Source organism: Hordeum vulgare, chromosome 6H (genome assembly GCF_904849725.1).
Source record: "Hordeum vulgare subsp. vulgare chromosome 6H, MorexV3_pseudomolecules_assembly, whole genome shotgun sequence".
Lineage (NCBI taxonomy): Eukaryota > Viridiplantae > Streptophyta > Magnoliopsida > Poales > Poaceae > Hordeum > Hordeum vulgare.
The window spans coordinates 442,779,951-442,802,072 of NC_058523.1; the positions used below are offsets into that span (position 1 = coordinate 442,779,951).

Consider the following 22,122-nt stretch of genomic DNA (forward strand, 5'->3'; position numbering starts at 1 on the left):
AAAACGTTTGGTTGGCTAAGATTCCGGGTTACCAGGGGGTGCTGGACATAGCTCAGTTTGGACCTACACTCATGAGGAGCACTCGCCCCGGGGGTTGATTAATTATCCATGGGTAAATTACTCCCTATGCGGTCCATTAGTTATTATGCAAATATAGTACCAATGTTCGGCCTTGACAGACGAGTTTTTTTTTCCAAAACAAAAATCTAGGGGGTCCCCATAAAAAGCCCAAGCATGTTAGGAGCGCTCAATTTTGAACATGACACCAGTAGCCGAAACTAAGGCGACAAAGATGGAACAAAACACCCAAGCCTTCCACCTTTTACCAAGTATATAGGTGCATTAAATTAAATAGCAATTATATGGTGATATAACAAGGAACCCATGTTTTCACATGGAAGCAACTCACCTGCAACTAGCAATGCTATAAGAAGGCTGAGTAAGCGGTAACATAGCCAGACAATGATTTGCTGGGCTGTGGAAAGGTTAGAGGTTTTTTGTGGCAATGTCGGGAGGCTGACAAATAAGTGGTAGGCACAAGGCATAGCGAAAGAAACAAGACAAATAGCATGTCAATGATAGTAATGGTATCTAGGGAAATGGTCATCTTGCCTGTGATCCCGCTTGGAAGAAGAACGAATCCATGAAGCAGACGAACCAACGTAGTTGAACGAATCCTCACATTCCAACACGCTTGCGGAACTCTATCGAGAAGAAGCAACCTGGAAACAAGAATCAACACACGATATTCACCGCAACATATGCATGACAAGATGCACAATCAAATATGATGCATGTCCATTTCAATTATGCAAGGCATGGCAAACCACAACAATTAATACCACACATTAAACGAAGCTCAATATGCAACGAGTTGCCTATTGACGAAACGTCGTATTTGCATTACTTAGTTCACTCCCGTTTAGGTACACGACAATATTAAATGTTGTTAAACATGCAAGAGGGGTGAAGCATAATTAAACTACACTATCTAGGCATTTTAAATGAGGTCGGAAACAACATATAGCATCTCCAAAATGAGTGTTAATTTCGAAATATGTCGAGATCTGCCTAAACATGTTTTATATTTGTTAAACAGGAAAATAAAGTGGTTCACATGATTCTACACGTCATACTAGTCGATTTACATATATATATCATGTAAAGCGGAGCTACGGTATAAAAGATATGATCATCACAAGATAATATGACATGGATGCAAAATGCATGCAAAAGACACCCACAACATGTTAAAGCATGGATGCAATGATATATTATGAAACTACCTAAAATTTTAACCAAGTTTAAATAAGGCCAGAACAATGAACGAGAATTCGAAAAAGTCCCCATATGTAATTTTGTATTTGCTACAGATCAGCCTAAAACACAATTTTAGAGTTGTTAAGCAAAAAAATGAATGTCATTATGTTGTTCTACACATTTTCTAGCCAAGTTACATATATGAAACATTTTAATCATAGCTACGGTTAAATAGTTTTGAATTAATTCATTTTGACAAGGCATCTAAATTTTTTAATTAAACATCAAGTTTAAACATTTTAAACATGGTTGAAAGTTGGATATTGTGAAACTACACATAATTCTAAGCAAGTTTCATGTATGAAGTTTTTAAATTTGATGCACGGTTAAATCGTTATTAGCAATGCAAAATGATGCAATGAATTGATATTGTTGAAAAACATAGGGGCCAAGAAACAATATAACTCGACCGAATTGCAACATAGTGAACTAGTCGAGGGTGATTTGGCCCAAGTGGTGGTGTCTGTGCAAAAGAAAAAGGGAAAAACATGGAAGAAGAAAATGGCGAGTGTGAGATTCTAACCGAGATCCCTTGGTTCGATGGATCAATGCTAAACCACTAAGCTAGCTGGGAGATCGTGGCCAAGGAACATTTACGGTTGAAGTGTAGCTTGTGTGCCAAATTTTAACACAACAACAGGAAAAATTGAGGTGGGTGGGACTCGAACCCCTGCTACTGCATATGTTTGTGAGGAAACATGACAACAATGCAAAATAACCCCTACACACAACAGATATAGGAAAAACGAACTTTCAGGTATGGGCTCATAGCGGAAAATAGAGGTGAGCGACATGGCGATGGAGAGACGGTGATAGGGGAGGTCCTGGCCATGGGGCTGTGGTCGGGGACCGATCCGAGGGCGCCCGTCCCGTTCCCAATCGGCAGCGAGGGGCAGGGCAAACGACGGCGAGGTTTGCTGCAGCGGACAGGAAAACGAGATCAGGCAGAGAGCTCGTGCAGAAGATGAAGCAGAGGAAAAACATGGAAGCTTCAGGTGCGGCAGCGCTGCTGCTTACCAGCGACATGACCAGTGGTCGAGTGGAACTACTGTGGTGACGGCTTAGCGCTTCATGACGAGGTTGATCCCGATGACGGCAACCTAAGCGGTCAGGTTCGGGGCAGCCATGGCGTTCGTCTCCTACACGAAAGAGCGAGGAAGAAAAATATGAGAGGAACGAAGGAGAAAGAAAAGAGACGGGGCACGATGCGATGCGGGCACTGCTTACCGGCGCGAGGACGGGGAGCCTCGCACTACCTACAGGCGACGGAAGCGTCCATGAGGAGACGAGGGGAAGGATTGAGGTTGGCCCAACACGAAATTCAAGGGGCAGAGGTGGATGCATCTGGGGAGCTAGTTGGCCGTGGTGGTTGGAGGAGGATCCCGATGAAGGAGATGCTAGTGGCGGCGGGTTGGAACAAGGTGGAGGATTTTTAGGGTTTGGTATGATTTGGACTATGAGTAGTCTATATATAGTAAGTTAGACTAGGTTTGGATCCTCCGATTTAGATTGGACTGTCGGGAAAATTAGGTTAGGGGCCCAATTGAAAAATTGATGATGGTTTGGGGTATTATGGGGTTGATCCGGACCCAACGATCACGACTGTATGTTTCAGGTTCCGGGACGTTTTTGGGCTAGGTTGCACGTAGGGTTTGTGCACTGTGTAGAGGGGCTAGGCATAGAAGAGAGGGAAAATGGGCAGCCCGGTGACAAAGTTTAAAGGGCCAATTCCATTTCCCCCCTAATTTTGGCCCGACCTCATCTTTACCCCTAAATAAAAAGAGTGCCCAACTATAGAAAAACCCTTCCGTACATTTTCTGTCCAGTCAAAGGCCTTTGACCGTTAAGTGCACGTATAGAAAAATGTAACGGTCAAAGGCCTTTGACTGGACGGAAAATGTACGGAAGGGCATTTCTATAAGTGCACTTAACGAAAGAGGGGTATAGTTGAGCACTGTTTATATTTAAGGGTAAAGATGAGGTCGGGACGAAATTAGGGGGACATATGTAAATGTTTGTCGGGACCCCGATCCTAAGCCATAGGAATCCTGCCTGTAATACATCGCATCTCTTTGCAGTCTCACGCACGGTTAACCCCACGGCTGCAGCCTTACCTTAGCCGGGACCGTTTGCGCCTTTTGACTCGCGTATGAATTTGTGTCGCTAGCAATCCAATGACAAAGAACCCGGATCAACATGTCTAGTCATAAACCAAAGTGGCAGTTCCGCACAGGAACATGCATACATGACCCAGCAAAGCAGGTGTTGGTCACCAGCGAATGTAGACGAGTCGTAGCAAGCTACAAGGACATCATTACATCGCGTGACATTTCCCCAAAGGGGACAGACACAACAGCTAAGAAGGACACATGCCGGTCAACCAATGTATCCGGAGCATTAGCGAACTACCATGGCTCGTTGGATCACAAAGGGGCATTTCCCTGTAAGGAATGCTACTAAAGCCTACGGCTAGGTAATCGAACCCCATACATATCAAGTGCGACACACGTACGCATGGCATACTGATATGTATAGATACATCGATGGCATCACAACATAACCATAAACATACATGCTTTATTTAAAAGGCTCGGAAGAGCCTCACACATAATATTACACAGTAGGGGTCTCACGACCCATCATAACAGTCATTCAAGTTACAAGCCAGCGGAAGTAGATAAACTGTCTGAGTACAGACAGATGAAACTAGAAGGCACATGGCCTGACTATACTACAGACCCACCCTAGGGCCAGATCATAGCTGGGATACTAGCTACTCGTCGTCGTCGATGTCTACGAAGAACCCTCCATTAGGGTCATTAACAACCTCTGCAACAAATTATTAAACAAACATGAGTACAAGAGTACTCAGCAAGACTTTAGGATAACTATCTACTCATGCAATGTATCAATAAGGAATTGTGGGGTTTCATGCGGAAAGCCAGCATTTGACTCGTGGCTAGACAACTTGCATTTTTAAATAATTTTGACAACTTGATTTTTCGCACACGAGTCCACTAACACCATAACAATACTCCATTGTGGAATCATTCCGTCTCCATACGGAAATGCCGTCCACGACACCCACGCTTATCTTGACAATTTTATGAGTAGCCATTAAAGTTATCTGTGAACAACATATGTCTCCAAGTAGTCCATATCCGCGGACGCGGCTATTCGAATAGATCATAACCCTGCAGGGGTGTACTTCTTCACACACGCTCTCGCCACTTATCGCCATGTGCACGTCATGCACCTCGGCAACCTTCAAGTGGAAGCCCAACGAGGGAGTCGGCCACAACCGTTAACCACACTAATACTTAGTCCAGGTCTATCGCCTATCTGAGGGTAACCTGCACGGAAGTCCGGCCGAGGTTTCCTCCACGGCCCCAAAAAATGTGCGCAGGGTTTCCAAGCCCACCATCCGGGTGCCACTTGGTACACCGTGCCACTGCCTACCGCATCATAGCCCACCTCTCAGGTCAGCGCTATGCACGGCCTCCAGTATGACTATAATCACCAGAAACTACTTGCAACTCCTGGACCGAGTACTAGGCGATTAATAAGTCGAGCGGGGTCATATTTCAGGGCCCAGCAGGTGGTAGTATCTCGTCTTGGATTACATACACGGAACTCAGTTCCTAAGGACGGTTCCAATGAAACAACCCACCATGTACTCCTACATAGCCTTTCACCGATACCTTTACCAAATCAGGTTCAACACACAACCTTTACTTACTAAACACATTCTCACAATTCTGTTCATCTCCCAGATGACAGACCATACACAACTCTAAGCATAGCATGCATAGCAGGATAAGGCACATCATGGCTCAAGCATCTACCAGGTATGCTAGGTTGCAAGGTTGAGCTATTTACTGTGACAAAGACAGGTCATGCAAAGGAAGTGGGTTCAAGTAACGTGGAAAAAGCATTTGAGCATTTGATCCCAATGCAATAAGTAAGTGCAGGAGCGAGAACATGGGATTTATCGGGATGATCAAAATGGTTGCTTGCCTTGTTGCTCAGAGGAGGGGCAATATCCGTCAGTCGGACATTCGGTGGAATCCGGAGGAGCGGAGCCTACCGATAGAAATGACATCAATCAATAACAATCATATGCAACAAAATGATGCATGATCATGGCATGAAGATGCATGGTGGTATGCTAATGTAGCTATCATTTATTATGTTTGAGGTTGATTTGAATCAGATTCAATTATCACTTCAAACGAGGTATTCTTGAATACCATTTTAATTGATTCGACCTGATGCTCAGATCAACTTGTTTTTAACATGCATGGAAATGATATGTTAAGTTGCTGGTTGTGATTGAACAATGTTTGATCATAGCATTTGAAGTGGAATTCAAATGATTTTCAAATTCCATCTCCAAAGCACTTATTAAATTTAACCTATTCATTATTCTACATGGTTGGTCCAGTAACATTTTCAAACATGTTTGAAAATGAGATATTCAGATTCCTTGGATTTTTTTGATACCTTTTCATATATAAATTATTTTCATTGGAGTTACAGATTAATTTCTATGATTTTTTGAAGTTTTGGGCATTTTCTGGAATTCTTTTAAATCAGAAAATCCAGTTATTGCGTCAGGCCCACGTCATCATGGCGTCAGCCGTCGGCTGACCTGATCAGGTCAAACCCGACAGGGAGGCCCACTGGTCAGCCTCACAGGGTTAACCCCCGCGCTGACCAGCCCCTGATTGCGTTTGACTTAGGCCTGGGCCCACTGGTTAGTGACTACTTAACGTTTTAAACATGGACTAGCGAGGCCAGGTCATCCCCCGCGGGAGACTGACCGGCGGCGACCAGATCCGCGACGGATCTTTGCCGGAGAGTCGCCGGAGATGGCTGTAGTGCTCGGGATCGAGAGCCGAGAGCACTGGGAGGATCCCCACGCTCGGTCTCATCCAGTATTGGCCTCAGGGAGGGCTGGGAAGGACCGGAGGTCACCTGCGACGAGCTGAGGCGACGGCCGGAGCTCAGGCTCGTCGGTCCAGTGGCTAGGGGGCACGAAACCGAGGGGAGGAAGAGGGAAAACGAGCGCAAGCTCATGGGGAGTGGAGTGGAGGGCTTAGACGGCTCGAGGAGGCGTTGTGGGCGACGAATCGAACGAAGCTCACCGGCGGCCGAAGCTTGAAGACGACGGTGCCGTGGGCGTTGCAGGGCTCGGGGGATCTTCTGCTTCTGCAAGGATGGCCAGCTCGTCGAGGCGGAGCGAATGGAGCACTCGGGGGGGGGGGGGGAGATCCTGTGGCTAGAGGCACGGGCAGCTCGAGCTCGAGCTCCTGTCAATGGCGGCAGTGGGGAACAGAGCAACCGAGAGGAGAGGGGAGGAATGGATCGCGGGGATGGATAGGGTCGACTGCGGGGAGGTTATCCCCGTCTTGCCAGCGCACCGGAACGTCGAGGCAGGCAGGGAGCTGCGTGGAGGCGCCGGGCGTCGCGGCGGCCACCTCCTGCTCCTACTGGCGAGGAGGAAGACGACACGGGAGCTGGGCCTGGGCCACGTAAGCGACATGTAGGTGTTTTGCCTTTTTTTTCTTGTTTTGTTTTCTGATTTACTAACTATTTTGATTTGCTATTTATTTCAGCTCCAGAATAGTTTATAAAATTATTTTTAACACACCAGAATATTAGTTGGAATATATCCAACCATTCTTGAAGTTTTCAACATTTTTGAAAACATAAAGTTTTTGAATTCAAATTTAAACTTGAATCCAGTGGCTTTTTGCATTTAAATAAAATGCCAAAAGTGTTATGAAAATAGTTTTCTTCACTGCTTATTTGCTTTCAAGAATTATCAAAAAAGTTGAACTTTTCTTGAGGCCATTTTGGGTTCATTGATTTTAACTAGTTTGAAATTTCCTTTAAATTGAGAAGTGGCTAGGGTTTTTGAGTTTTTCTTCACCACTTGCTTTGATCTTGTTGAAATTTTCTTGGATGCAATGCAAAGAAGATATGAGCACAATGCTATACTTTGGTTAGGGTTCCAGGGATGTGACAACTCACCCCCACTCAAAAGAATCTCGTCCCGAGATTTGGAAGTCGTTGGGAATAATGCGTGATACTCAAGTCGGAGACGATCCTCTCTTTCCCTTGTTGCCTCCTTTTCAGAATGATTTGACCATTGAACTTTAAGAAACTTAAGGTTTCGACGTCGAGTGGTATGCTCAGCTTGATCAAGAATACACACAGGGTATTCTCGGTATGAAAGGTTATCTTGGAGATCAAGCGTTTTGTGGTCCACTTCACGGATAGGATCTGAAAAGCAACGTCTGAGTTACGAGACGTGGAAGACATCATGAACCTTGGAAAGATGCGGAGGAAGTTCCAATTGGTAGGCAACTTCTCCTCGTTTAGCAAGAATGCGAAAAGGACCCATGTAACGAGGAGCCAACTTGCCCTTGATACCGAATCGATGGGTACCCTTCAAAGGTGTAACCCGAAGGTAAGCCTTCTCGTCAACTTCAAAGTTCACAGCCTTATGATGACGATCATATTGGCTCTTTTGACGAGACTGGGCTGTTTTCAACTTTTCACGAATAATGCGAACCTGCTCTTCTGCATCCTGGATCATATCCGGGCCAAAGAGTTGCCTCTCTCCGGTTTCTGACCAATTAAGAGGTCTTCGACATCTTCGTCCATAGAGAACTTCGAAAGGGGCTTTGCGAAAGCTTGATTGATAACTATTGTTATAAGCAAATTCGGCGAATGGAAGGCACTTCTCCCAATTCATACCGAACGATATAACACAAGCTCGGAGCATATCTTCTAGGATTTGATTCACTCTTTGTACTTGACCACTTGATTGAGGATGGAAAGCAGTGCTAAAAGATAAGTGAGTCCCCATGGCATTCTGAAAACTTTCCCAGAAGCGAGAAGTAAAGATACTCCCACGGTCTGAGTTAATCTCTAGGGGAATACCATGAAGAGACACTATTCGAGAGATATATAACTCTGCTAGCTGGCTAGCTGTTATACTCTCACGAACTGGAAGAAAATGAGCTACTTTGGAGAGACGGTCAATGACCACAAAGATAGCATTATTTCCTTTCTTGATCTTGGGAAATCCGGTAATGAAATCCATACTGACTTTATCCCATTTCCATTCAGGAATAGCTAAAGGTTGAAGGGTGCCAGCAGGCCTTTGATGTTCTGCCTTAACTCGACGACAAATGTCACAGTTAGCAATGAACTCAACAATTTCTCTCTTCATCCTAGTCCACCAAAACCTCTGGCGTAGGTCCTGATACATCTTAGTACTACCGGGATGAATGGTGAGAGGAGAATCACGAGCTTCCTTAAGGATTAACTGCCTTAGATGTGGATTCTTAGGAACCACTAGATGATTCTGGAAGAACACAACACCTTGATCATTCATGGAGAATTCATTAGCGTTTCCGTTAATAATATTCTCCTTGATCCATGATATACCCTTATCACGCTTCTGGCCAGCTATAATTTGATCCTTAAGGGTAGGCTTCACCACCAGGGTAGAAAGGAATCCTTGAGGAACAATATGAAGATTTAACTTCCGAAATTCCTCATAGAGATGTGGTTGACCTCGTTGTAGCATCAGATTGTTACAATAAGATTTACGACTTAGTGCATCAGCCATAACATTGGACTTCCCCAGGGTGTAAGTTATCCCTAAGTCATAAACCGAGATCAACTCAACCCACCGTCTTTGCTTGAGATTCAAATCCGACTGGGTGAAGATATATTTCAGACTTTGGTGATCAGTGAATATTTCACAACGATTACCCAGAAGGTAATGTCGCCAGGTTTTAAGTGCATGGACTACAGCTGCAAGCTCAAGATCATGTGTGGGACAATTATCCTCATGTGCACGCAACTGTCGAGATGCGTATGCAATCACATGACGATCTTGCATGAGAATGCAACCTAATCCTTGTCGCGAGGCGTCGCAATAGATAACAAAGTCCTTAGAGAAATCTGGTGGTAGCAACACTGGTGCGGAAGTGAGGTGTCTTTTCAGTTCCTGAAAACTATGCTCACAGTGTGGTGTCCACTCGAACTTTTTTTATCTTTCTTGAGGAGTTCAGTTAGAGGCTTTGCAACCTTGGAGAAATTCTCGACAAAGCGGCGACAATAGCTTGCTAGACCAAGAAAACTCCTAACTTGCTTAACCGATTCAGGTTGAGTCCAATCAAGGACGGCTTGAACTCTCTCAGGATTGACAGCAATACCCTTACCAGAGATTACGTGACCTAGATAGGTCACTTCTGGTAAACAAAATTCACATTTTGAAAACTTGGCATAAAGGCGATGCTCTCGAAGTTTCATCAATACCAGCCTTAGATGCTCGGCATGTTCTTGTTCGTTCTTTGAGTTGATGAGAATATCATCGAGGTATACCACGAAGAATTTATCCAAATACTCCATGAAGATTGAATTCATCAAGCGAGAGAAGGTGGCTGGGGCATTGGTTAAACCGAAGGACATGACGGTGTACTCGTATTGGCCATAACGAGTAACAAAAGCCGTTTTTGGAATGTCCCCGTTCTTGATCTTGATTTGATGGTATCCCAACCTCAAATCCATTTTTGAGAAGACTGAGGATCCATCGAGCTGATCATACAGGTCGTTGATCCTGGGGAGCGGATACTTGTTCTTTATGGTGACCAGATTAACTGGTCGGTAATCTACAACCATCCGATCTGTTCCGTCTTTCTTCTTGACGAAGAGGACGGGACAAGCCCAAGCAGAAGAGCTAGGACGAATGAAACCTTTATTCAAGGCCTCATCTAGTTGCTTCTTAAGTTCGGCTAGCTCGAGGGGTGCCATCTTATATGGTCTTTTGGCTATTGGAACAGTTCCCGGAACAAGATCTATCATGAACTCTACATCTTTGTCAGGTGGAATTTGTGGCAGTTCCTCTGGAAAAACATCCGGGAAGTCACGGACTACCGGAATGTCTTCAAGTTCCGGAAGGGGTTGGCATTGAGGGAATAGAGTTGGCAGTTGGCAACTCGAGTAGAGACATTGACTATCTCACCCGAGGGATGGGTAAGCTGAACATTTCTGAAATGAGTATCAATCTTGGCATAGTGAGCTGACATCCAGTCCATACCCAAGATGATATTAATATCCGAAGATTTCAAGGCTATCAATGAGGCTAGGAAAACTAGCATGTCTACTAGAATTTCATTGTCATAGGTTATCCTAGAGGTTTGCCACTCACTACCAGGAGTTTGGACAACCAATGGAATTGGCATATCACAGAAAGACATGTTATGCAACTATGCATAACTTTCTGAAATGAAGGAATGAGAAGACCCAATGTCAAAAAGAACAGACGTTGGGTGATGATTAACAAGGAGCGTACCCAGTATGACGTCGGGATCCTCTGCAGCTTCTTCTGCTGAGACATAGTTCACACGGCCACGTGCAGGAGTTGGCTTCACATAGTAAGCTTTGCCCGACTTGCCTTGCCCGACGGACTTTCCGGGTTGCTTGGCACCCACATTCTGAGGACACTCACGGGAATAGTGCCCTGGTTCTCCACACTTGTAACATATCACTTGGTTGGCACGTGGTGTAGCATTGCTAGCTGGACCACCATAGGTTTTTGCTGGAGGGTTGGTCTGATTCGTCTGAGGCGCCACATAGGATGTCCTCGGAGTGTATCTTGGCGGCAAAGAACTATTTGGAACCCACAACCTGCATTTTGGAAACTTGGAACCAGATGACGAGCCAAAATCACGGGAGTGCTTCTTTCTGGCTTCGTAGTCGGTATGACCAGTCTCGGCACTGATCGCCTTGTTGACCAGGGCTTGGAAGCTTGTACACTCATGGAGGCGCAAATCACGATGAAGCTTAGGGCTCAGACCCTTACGGAATCTTGCTTGCTTCTTGGCATCAGTAGACACCTCCTCTGTTGCATAGCGGGCGAGGTTACCGAACTCGCGGCTATAGGCATCCACGGTCAACTTGCCCTGGGTGAATGCACAGAACTCCTCTCTCTTTCTGTCCATCAGGCCCTATGGAATATGGTGCAGACGGAAGGCTGCACTAAAGTCTGCCCATGTGGCTGCTGGTTCAGCAGGACGCATAGCTTCAAAGTTCTCCCACCACAGATTGGCGGGTCCTTACAAAAAATACGCCGCAAAGGTCACCTTGTCGGCCTCAGAAACATTCGCAGAGCGAATCTTACGTGAAATACTGCACATCCAATCATCAGCGTCGAGGGGATCGACGGAGTGATGGAACTTTGGAGGATTCAGCTTCACAAAGTCATTGAGGGACACTGCAGCATTCCTAGGCTGACGAGCCGTATTTTGCTCAATACGCTCTAACAGTCGGTTAGTCTCCCTTTTGTTTCTCTCTGCCTCGAGCATAACTTCCGCCAGAGAGGGCGGGTGAGGCAGGTCTTCCTGCGACGCTTGACTACCCTCGCCTTGCTCATGAGCAGGGGCACGGTTCAACCTGGTGAACACCATCCTAACAAACAAACTCACAGCTTAGACCAATATCAACATCAATGCTAGCTATGGATTAAGAATGCACTGAACACATGGAATGCGGAAATGAATATCCGAACAACATGGTAACAAGCAACTGCTATATATACACCATGGTTCATACACACCCTTACATAGTTCAGTACAACCTTAACCGAAGAGCAAAGTACTGAAATTATGAAACTACTCATGAGAGGCTTAAAGCTTCCTATACATTATTTATCTATGCCCCCGGAATTCATTTCACGTCACAAGCATACTACACAAGTCACACAGGACTGTGAAAGTACAGCTACTACCATACTATCCTTCCACTCACGGTTCAGGCATCCGCATAGAACATCTCATAAAGATTGCCTCCATGGCCTGGAAGCTCAACCTGCGGATCAGGAAATACTCTAGCCTGAGATCCCTGGGATCCGTAAGGACACGGATGTGGCCTTGGTCCCGTGACTGGTGGTAGTAGGGGTCCCCGAAGAGGGGTGACTCCTCCTATAGCGGGCCAGTCAACATGGGCCGGAAGATGGGTCCTAACAGGGTTCAGCATCTCCATATCTCCATACCCTGTCTGGACTACCGGTGCCAGTTGCGTCAAAGCCGTCCACAGACGGGCACGTGTAGCATAAAGCTCCATGCAGAGGGCACGAGCATCCCTGTCTCTATTCTCTAGCATCTCAGCAGTGGACTGCAGTAGCGGATCCTCCATAGAGGAATCAAAATAGACCCCACTGAGGTATCCTTCTTCACCTGGCTGAGAGGCAAGAACATAGCAGAACTCTGAATTCTGCAGGAGTGCATGTCTCGCCCTCATAATGGTCAGCATTGAATAGGCAGCATCTTGTACTGCCATCTCAACAGTGACTCCCAATCCATAAGACCAATGGATTGGCTCCTCAGCTCCAGGGTAGTCTGGAAATACCCTAACAGTGCAGATATACTGGCTCTGGTTGAAGTCTCGGTACTGTTCCTCCACTGTGTACTCTGGGTACCAGCGGTAACCGCACACCGACATCACCCTGACCAGCATGGCCGTATGACCCGACACATCAATGCACCTAGACAGACGAACCACCTGACGAGAAGGACGGTCAGGCATCTGAAAATAGAGAGTAATGCAAAAGCATTAGAGCTCTGAATGCAAAATTGGGCAGCATAACGGCTGTAAATGCTCAAAAACAATTTTGAGACAACCCAGAAAATAGAATAGCGTAACCACTCAACTATCAAGTTCAATTCTCTGATCATCAAACTTACTTCCTTTTCCTAGGGATAAAATAAACCCAAAATATCTCTCGACCCGTAGTCTTATAATCTACCGATCAGAAACACGAGCCTAGAAGAAGATGAGTAACCTAGTCCTTAATTCCCACAGAAAAGACGAGGATGACCAGAATAGAATAACTTGAGAAGAGAACAAGAGTCTTACATTCCCTTCCACAAACAATTCCCTTATATATAACTAAAGCAATTCTAGACTCAACTTCGACCAGTTTGGCTTAGTAGTCCTACAGTCAGTCAGGCTCTGATACCAACGCTGTCGGGACCCCGATCCTAAGCCATAGGAATCCAGCATGTAACACATCACATCTCTTTGCGGTCTCACGCACGGTTAACCCCATGGCTGCAACCTTACCTCAGTCGGGACCGTTTGCGCCTTTTAACTCGCGTATGCAATTGTGTCGCTAGCAATCCAATGACAAAGAACCCGGATCGACATGTCTAGTCATAAACCAAAGTGGCAGTTCCGCACAGGAACAGGCATACATGACCCAGCAAAGCAGGTGTCGGTCACGAGCGAATGTAGACGAGTCGTAGCAAGCTACAAGGACTCCATTACATCGCGTGACATTTCCCCAAAGGGGACATACACAGCAGCTAAGAAGGACACATGCCGGTCAACCAATGTGTCCGGAGCAGTAGCGAACTACCATGGCTCGTTGGATCACAAAGGGGCATTTCCCTGTAAGGAATGCTACTAAAGCCTACGGCTAGGTAATCGAACCCCATACATATCAAGTACGACACACGTACGCATGGCATACTGATATGTATAGATACATCAACGGCATCACAACATAACCATAAACATACAAGCTTTATTTAAAAGGCCCGGAAGAGCCTCACACATAATATTACACAGTAGGGGTCTCACGACCCATCATAACAGTCATTCAAGTTACAAGCCAGTGGAAGTAGATAAACTGTCTGAGTACAGACAGATGAAACTAGAAGGCAGATGGCCTGACTATACTACAGACCCACCCTAGGGCCAGATCGTAGCTGGGATACCAGCTACTCGTCGTCGTCGATGTCTAGGAAGAACCCTCCATTATGGTCATTAACAACCTCTGCAACAAATTATTAAACAAACACGAGTACAAGAGTACTCAGCAAGACTTTAGGATAACTATCTACTCATGCAATGTATCAATAAGGAATTGTGGGGTTTCATGCGGAAAGCCAGCATTTGACTCATGGCTAGACAACTTGCATTTTTAAATAATTTTGACAACTTGATTTCTCGCACACGAGACCACTGACACCACAACAATACTCCATCATGGAATCATTCCGTCTCCATACGGAAATGCCGTCCACGACACTCACGCTTATCTTGACAATTTTATGAGTAGCCATTAAAGTTATCTATGAACAACATATGTCTCCAAGTAGTCCATATCCGCGGACGTGGCTATTCGAATAGATCATAACCCTGCAGGGGTGTACTTCTTCACACACGCTCTCGCCACTTATCGCCATGTGCACGTCATGCACCTCGGCAACCTTCAAGCGGAAGCCCAGCGAGGGAGTCGGCCACGACCGTTAACCACACTAATACTTAGTCTAGGTCTATCGCGTATCTAAGGGTAACCCGCACGGAAGTCCGGCCGAGGTTTCTGCCACGGCCCCAAATGATGTGCGCAGGGTTTCCAAGCCCACCATCGAGGTGCCACTTGGTACACCGTGCCACTGCCTACCGCATCACAGCCCACTTCTCAGGTCAGCGCTATGCACGGCCTCCAGCATGACTATAAACACTAGAAACTACTTGCAACTCCTGGACCGAGTATTAGGCGATTAATAAGTCGAGCGGGGTCATATTTCAGGGCCCAACATGTGGTAGTATCTCGTCTTGGATTACATACACGGAACTCAGTTCCTAAGGACGGTTCCAATGAAACAACCCGCCATGTACTCCTACATAGCCTTTCACCGGTACCTTTACCAAATCAGGTTCAACACACAACCTTTACTTACTGAACACATCCTCACAATTCTGTTCATCTCCCAGATGATAGACCATACACAACTCTAAGCATAGCATGCATAGCAGGATAAGGCACATCATGGCTCAAGCATCTACCAAGTATGCTAGGTTGCAAGGTTCAGCTATTTACTGTGACAAAGACATGTCATGCACAGGAAGTGGGTTCAACTAACGTGGCAAAAGCATTTGAGCATTTGATCCTAATGCAATAAGTAAGTGCAGGAGCGAGAACATGGGATTTATCGGGATGATCAAAATGGTTTCTTGCCTTGTTGCTCAGAGGAGGGGCAATATCCGTCAGTCGGATATTCGGTGGAATCCGGAGGAGCGGAGCCTACCGATAGAAATGACATCAATCAATAACAATCATATGCAACAAAATGATGCATGAGCATGGCATGAAGATGCATGGTGGTATGCTAATGTAGCTATCATTTATTATGTTTGAGGTTGACATGAATCAGATTCAATTATCACTTCAAACGTGGTATTCTCGAATACCATTTTAATTGATTCGACCTGATGCTCAGATCAACTTGTTTTTAACATGCATGCAAATGATATGTTCAGTTGCTGGTTGTGATTGAACAATGTTTGATCATAGCATTTGAAGTGGAATTCAAATGATTTTCAAATTCCATTTCCAAAGCATTTATTAAATTTAACCTATTCATTATTCTACATGTTTGGTCCTGTAACATTTTCAAATATGTTTGAAAATGTCATATTCAGATTCCTTGTATTTTTCTGATGCTTTTTCATATATAAATTATTATCATTGAAGTTACAGATTAACTTCTATGATTTTTAGAAGTTTTGGGCATTTTCTGGAATTCTTTTAAATCAGAAAATCCACTTATTGCGTCAGGCCCACGTCATCAGGGCGTCAGCCGTCGGCTGACCTGATCAGGTCAAACCGGACAGGGGGGCCCACTGGTCAGCCTCACAGGGTTAACCCCCGCGCTGACCAGCCCCTGATTGCGTTTGACTTAGGCCTGGGCCCACTGGTCAGTGACTACTTAACGTTTTAAACATGGATTAGCGAGGCCAGGTCATCCCCTGCCGGAGACTGACCGGCGTTGACCAGATCCGCGGCGGATCTTTGCCGGAGAGTCGCCGGAGATGGGTGTGGTGCTCGGGATCGAGAGCCGAGAGCACTGGGAGGATCCCCAGGCTCGGCCTCATCCAGTACTGGCCTCAGGGAGGGCTGGGAAGGACCGGAGGTCACCTCCGACGAGCTGAGGCGACGGTCGGAACTCACGCTCGTCGGTCCAGTGGCTAGGGGGCACGAAACTGTGGGGAGGAAGAGGGAAAACGAGCGCAAGCTCATGGGGAATGCAGTGGAGGGCTTAGACGGCTCACGGAGGCGTTGTGGGCGACGAATCGAACGAAGCTCGCCAGCGGCCGAAGCTTGAAGACGACGGTGCCGTGGGCGTTGCAGGGCTCGGGGGATCTTCTGCTTCTGCAAGGATGACCAACTCGTCGAGGTGGAGCGAATGGAGCACTCGGGTGGGGGGGGGGAGATCCTCTGGCTAGAGGCATGGGCAGCTCAAGCTCGAGCTCCTGTCAATGGCGGCAGTGGGAACAGAGCAACCGAGGGGAGAGGGGAGGAATGGATCACGGGGATGGATAGGGTCGACTGCGGGGAGGTTATCCCCGTCTTGCCAGTGCACCGGAACGTCGAGGCAGGCAGGGAGCTGCGTGGAGGCGCCGGGCGTCGCGGCGGCCACCTCCTGCTCCTACTGGCGAGGAGGAAGATGACACGGGAGCTGGGCCTGGGCCAGGTAAGCGACAGGTAGGTGTTTTGCCTTTTTTTTCTTGTTTTGTTTTCTGATTTACTAACCATTTTGATATGCTATTTTTTTCAGCTCCATAATAGTTTATAAAATTATTTTGAACACACCAGAATATTAGTTGGAATATATCCAACCATTCCTGAAGTTTCAACATTTTTGAAAACTTAAAGTTTTTGAATTCAAATTTAAACTTGAATCCAGTGGCTTTTTGCATTTGAATAAAATGCCAAGAGTGTTATGAAAATAGTTTTCTTCACTGCTTATTTGCTTTCAAGAATTATCAGAAAAGTTGAACTTTTCTTGAGGCCATTTTGGGTTCATTGATTTTAACTAGTTTGAAATTTCCTTTAATATTGAGAATTAGCTAGGGTTTTTGAGTTTTTCTTCACCACTTGCTTTGATCTTGTTGCAATTTTCTTGGATGCAATGCAAAGAAGATATGAGCACACTGCTATACTTTGGTTAGGGTTCCAGGGATGTGACAATGTTCCAAGTTTAAAATACCGAAATGTCAGACAATTTGACCGGTTATAGTGCCACTTTATGTTTATCCAATGGGATATCAAATGACCTCCAATTGCATCGAAATTTGGCAGGCGGTCTACCTACCCGACAATAAGACCGCACACCAAGTTTCAACCCAATCTGAGAAAGTTTTATACACACTTTCAAAAACAACATTTATTGATGTCGGGAGCACGTGCGTGTGTGGTTGGTCTCAAAACGGTGAGCGACAAAAATGGAGAGAACTGGCAATTAATAACGGATGCAAGTTTTGAGAAAAATGGCGAGAACGGAGTGCCGATGAAATGCGGATGATGCGAATAATGCGATGATGAATGCATCAACCAAATAAGTCACACGGGGATAATGAAATAAAAGGGGAGTCTTCCGGAGCGTCGGTTCCGGGCTGTTACATTTCCCCTAGTGGCCGGCGGCCAAGGGGTGGCGCAAGGGTTTGGGTTCCCCCCAAGGTGCCTTGCGAGGCAAGTTTAGGGTGGTCGGCGGCCCTAGGGGGTGTGACCCCCTCCTTAGCTGAAGTGGGCTAGTTTGGGTGGCGCCCGACTCCCTAGTGGGATGGTGTGGCCCCTCTCCTTGGCCCATGAGGCCCCCCAACACTTGTCGCCCCCCCCGAAACACCTTTCGGTACTCCATCGATTCATTGGAATGCCCCAGAACACTTCCAGACTCCGATGCCCTTCATCGTATATATCAATCTTCACCCCTGGACCATTGCGGAGTTCCTTGTCACGTCCGGAATCTCATCCGGGACTCCGAATAACCTTCGGTCACCAACATAATAACACGACTATGCTTATGTCGTCACCAAACGTTAAGTGTGTAGACCTTGCTGGTTCGAGAACTATGTAGACATGACCGAGACACCTCTACGGCAATAACCAATAGCGGGACCTGCATGTCCATATTGGTTCCTACATATTCTACGAAGATCTTTATCGATCGAACCTCGATGTCAAGTATTTAGCCAATGTTGTACGTACTTTGCTTTGTTCATCGGTATGTTACTTGCCCAAGATTCGATAGTCGGTATATCCATACATAGTTCAATCTCGTTACCGGCAAGTCCCTTTACTAGTTCCGTAATACAAGATCACGTGACTAACTCTTTAGTCACATTGCTTGCAAGCTCATTATGATGTTGTATTACCGAGTGGGCCCTGAGATACCTCTCCGTTGCACGGAGTAACAAATCCCAGGCTTGATCCATGCCAACTCAATAGGCACCCTCGAAGATACGTGTAGAGCATCTTTATAGTCACCCAGTTACGTCGCAACGTTTGATACATATAAGGTACTCCTCAGATGTCACTAAGTTTCATGATCACATGGTCATAGGAACACATACATGACATGCCGAAAACAATATCAATAAACTGACATGATCATATGCTACGTTCATAGTTTGGGTCTTGTCCATCACATCATTGTCCTAATGACGTGACCCCGTTATCAAATAACAACTCATGTCTATGGCAAGGAAACCTTGACCATCTTTGTACTTCTTATACGACATGTTCTTACAGTGAGACTTATGACACATCGAAAGAGCAACATTGAGAACTTTTTTCAGATCAGTTCACAACTTCTTAGGGTCTCTCTTGGAATCAAAAAAATAAGCTCGGTCGCTGCGGCATTAGTGCAATGACATGATGACGATCTAGTGTTTACTGCTTCGCAAAAACAATCAAACTATGTAACATGAATGAGATTGACACTGAAGTACTCAGTTGTATATGTGCAATCATAAAGAAATGAACTTGCATTTTGAAGTAAGGCATGATAAAGTTCTGCTTTTACTGTGGAGTATCAATAATGGTCTTGTGGAGGTAATTCAAGATACGACGATGGCCTTTATAAGAATCCACATTGTCACGCCCAAGATGCGACCCTATCCTCAATTTGGCACGAAGGCCTCGTCAGGGATAGAAGCGCATCTCGTCGTGTCGCAAGAATGGATATCGTTACAAGTACATGTACTGAAAAGAAGAGATATACATAGAGAGTTGGCTTACACTCGCCACAAGCTACATCAGAGTCACATCAGTACATTACATATTCATCAAGAGTAAGATCAGGGTCCGACTACGGACGAAAACAAACGAGAAAAATAAGAACGACGTCCATCCTTGGTATCCCAGGCTGCCGGCCTGGAACCCACCCTATATTGATGATGAAGAAGAAGAAGAAGCAACTCCAAATGATCAATCAACGCGCTCGCGTCAAATACCTGTACCTGCAACTGGTGTTGTAGTAATCTGTGAGCCACAGGGGACTCAGCAATCTCATTTCCAAAGGTATCAAGACTAGCAAAGCTTATTAGGTGAGGCATGGTTAAGTGGTGAGGTTGCAGCAACGACTAAGCATATATTTGGAGGCTAACTTACGAATACAAGAAATAAGAGGGGGAAGATCTACGCATAACGGATGTGAACTACTGATGATCAAATGAATGATCCTGAACACCTACCTACGTCAGACATAACCCCACCGTGTCCTCGATCGGAGAGAGAAATCACAAAAGGGACAGTCACGGTTACGCATACAATTGGCATATTTTAATTAAATTACTTCAAGTTATCTAGAACCAGTGTTACACAAAGTTTCCACGTTGCCACATAACCACGGGCACGACTTTCCGAAAAGATTTAACCCTGCAGGGGTGCTCCAACTAGTCCATCACAAATTACCACAAGCTGCATTGAAATCCTCAATCACGAAGCTCGCGATCTCGTCGGATTCCCTAGTGGAAAACCTCAACTCTGAGATTACCCAAAGCATCACCGGAATCCCGATGCACAAGATATTTCGTCAAAGGTAAAACAAATCCAGCAAGGCCGCCCGACGTGTCGACGATCCCGATAGGAGTCGCGTACCTCGTTCTCAGGACACGGCGGATGGAAAATCCTACAGGTACCAAACCTCGAGTTGCCCCGTGGTGGCCCCGCAGTCTGTCCAGTTTGGACCAACACTCATGAGGAGCACCGGCCCGGGGGTTGATTAAATTATCGTCGGGTGTCGGCAGGTCCCTATGCATTATTATTAGGTTATTAGGCAAATGTAGTACCAAAGTTGGGCCTTGCCAGACCAGTCTTAATCTAAAACGAATTATCAAGGGGGTCCCCATAACAACCCCGATCATGTTAGGAGCGCTCATTTATGGAACATAACACCGGTAGCCGAAAACTAAGGGGCAAAGGTGGAACAAAACACCAGGCTAGAAAGGCCGAGCCTTCCAACTTTTACCAAGTATATAGGTGCATTAAATTAAATAGCCTTTAAAAAATATGGTGATATAACAAGGAACCCATGTTTTCACATGGAAGCAACTGCACCTGCAACTAGCAACGCTAACAACAGGGTTAAACAAGCAGTAACATAGCCAATCAGTGGTTTGCTAGGTTGAACAGGTTGAAGGTTATCATGGCATTGTTGAGAGGTTGATATTTAACATGTGGTAGGCAACGATACATAATCGATAACATCGAAATAACCAGCATGGAAATGATAGTAATGGTATCTAGTTAAATGGTCATCTTGCCTGAGATCCCGCTTGGAAGAAGAATGCCTCCGTGAAGCAGACGAACCGACGTAGTCGAACGGGTCCTCACAATCCGGCACGCTGCGGAACTCTATCGAGACGGGGAAAACCGGAACAAGCATCAACACACGATATTCACCACACGAAGCACAACACAAATGATGCATAAGCAGCTGAATACATGCAAGTCATGGCATGCCAATTCACACAAACAGACTCTACACATTAAGTGAAGTTCAATATGCAACGAGTTGCATATTGACGAAACTCCACGTTAATTATTTAGTTCTATCTCGATTAGGTACACGGCAATATTAAATGTGGTTAAACATGGCAAGAGGTGAAGCGTAATTAAACTATCTATCTAGGCATTTTAAATGAGGTCGGAAATGACATATAGCATCTCCGAAACGACCTCACATGTTAATTTACAATTCTGTCCAGATCTGAACTAACACATTTAATTAGTTATTAAACAGAAAAACAAATAGGTTCACGTGATTCTACGCGTCAAGGCAAGCAATTTACACATAGAGAACCTCTCCAACGGAGCTAGAATTCAAAAGTTACAAGCACCGCAAGATATGATGACATGAATGCAATATGTGTGCAACGACGGTTACAAGTACTTCAAAACACACAAACAGCAAGAGAAAATGAAACTACACGGGATTCTAAGCAAGTTTCATGTAGGACACGATCAAAACGGAGCTACGGTTCAAAAGATACGAGCAACACAAGAAATCACTACAATCTGCCAAAATCAGCCACATAGCATTTTCTACGCCCCACAACTATGGGCTACACTACTCCGAACTCAAGCAAGGCATGACGCGAAAGAAGGCAAGAAGCACTACTACAAACAACTAACAACAACTAGCATGGCATCACGGATCACTAGGGAAAGAAGAGACAAAAGGGCTTCCCACACACTATTTCAGACTTAGTGAAAATTACACCTCATGAAAGTGCAGTTTTCAATCTGAAGCAATACTCACAGCAGCAAAACCTATAGCTACAGGACTCCAAATGGCACGAAAATTCATAGCACGCTAGAGAAACACAAGGGCTACAACTAACTCCATTGGACCAACCTCAAAAGAGCTACAGATCTAAAGATAGAAGCAAAACAAAACAGCAACAAAATATAACAGAATTCCAGACTTA

The 22,122-nt window shown here is 45.5% G+C and overlaps 1 long non-coding RNA gene across 2 annotated transcripts; it reads right to left on the reverse strand.

Annotated features, from left to right (window-relative positions):
• Positions 1-679: 679 nt before the first annotated feature.
• Positions 680-2,747, reverse strand: LOC123404588. 2 transcript variants are annotated; one of them, XR_006611858.1, is made up of 4 exons: positions 2,548-2,747; positions 2,338-2,459; positions 2,072-2,237; positions 680-722 (listed from the first exon to the last, which is right to left on the reverse strand). It is a non-coding gene; the product is annotated as an uncharacterized LOC123404588 (long non-coding RNA). The 2 variants fall into 2 exon arrangements; XR_006611859.1 differs by lacking the exon at positions 680-722 and having other exon boundaries at positions 966-2,237.
• Positions 2,748-22,122: the final 19,375 nt, after the last annotated feature.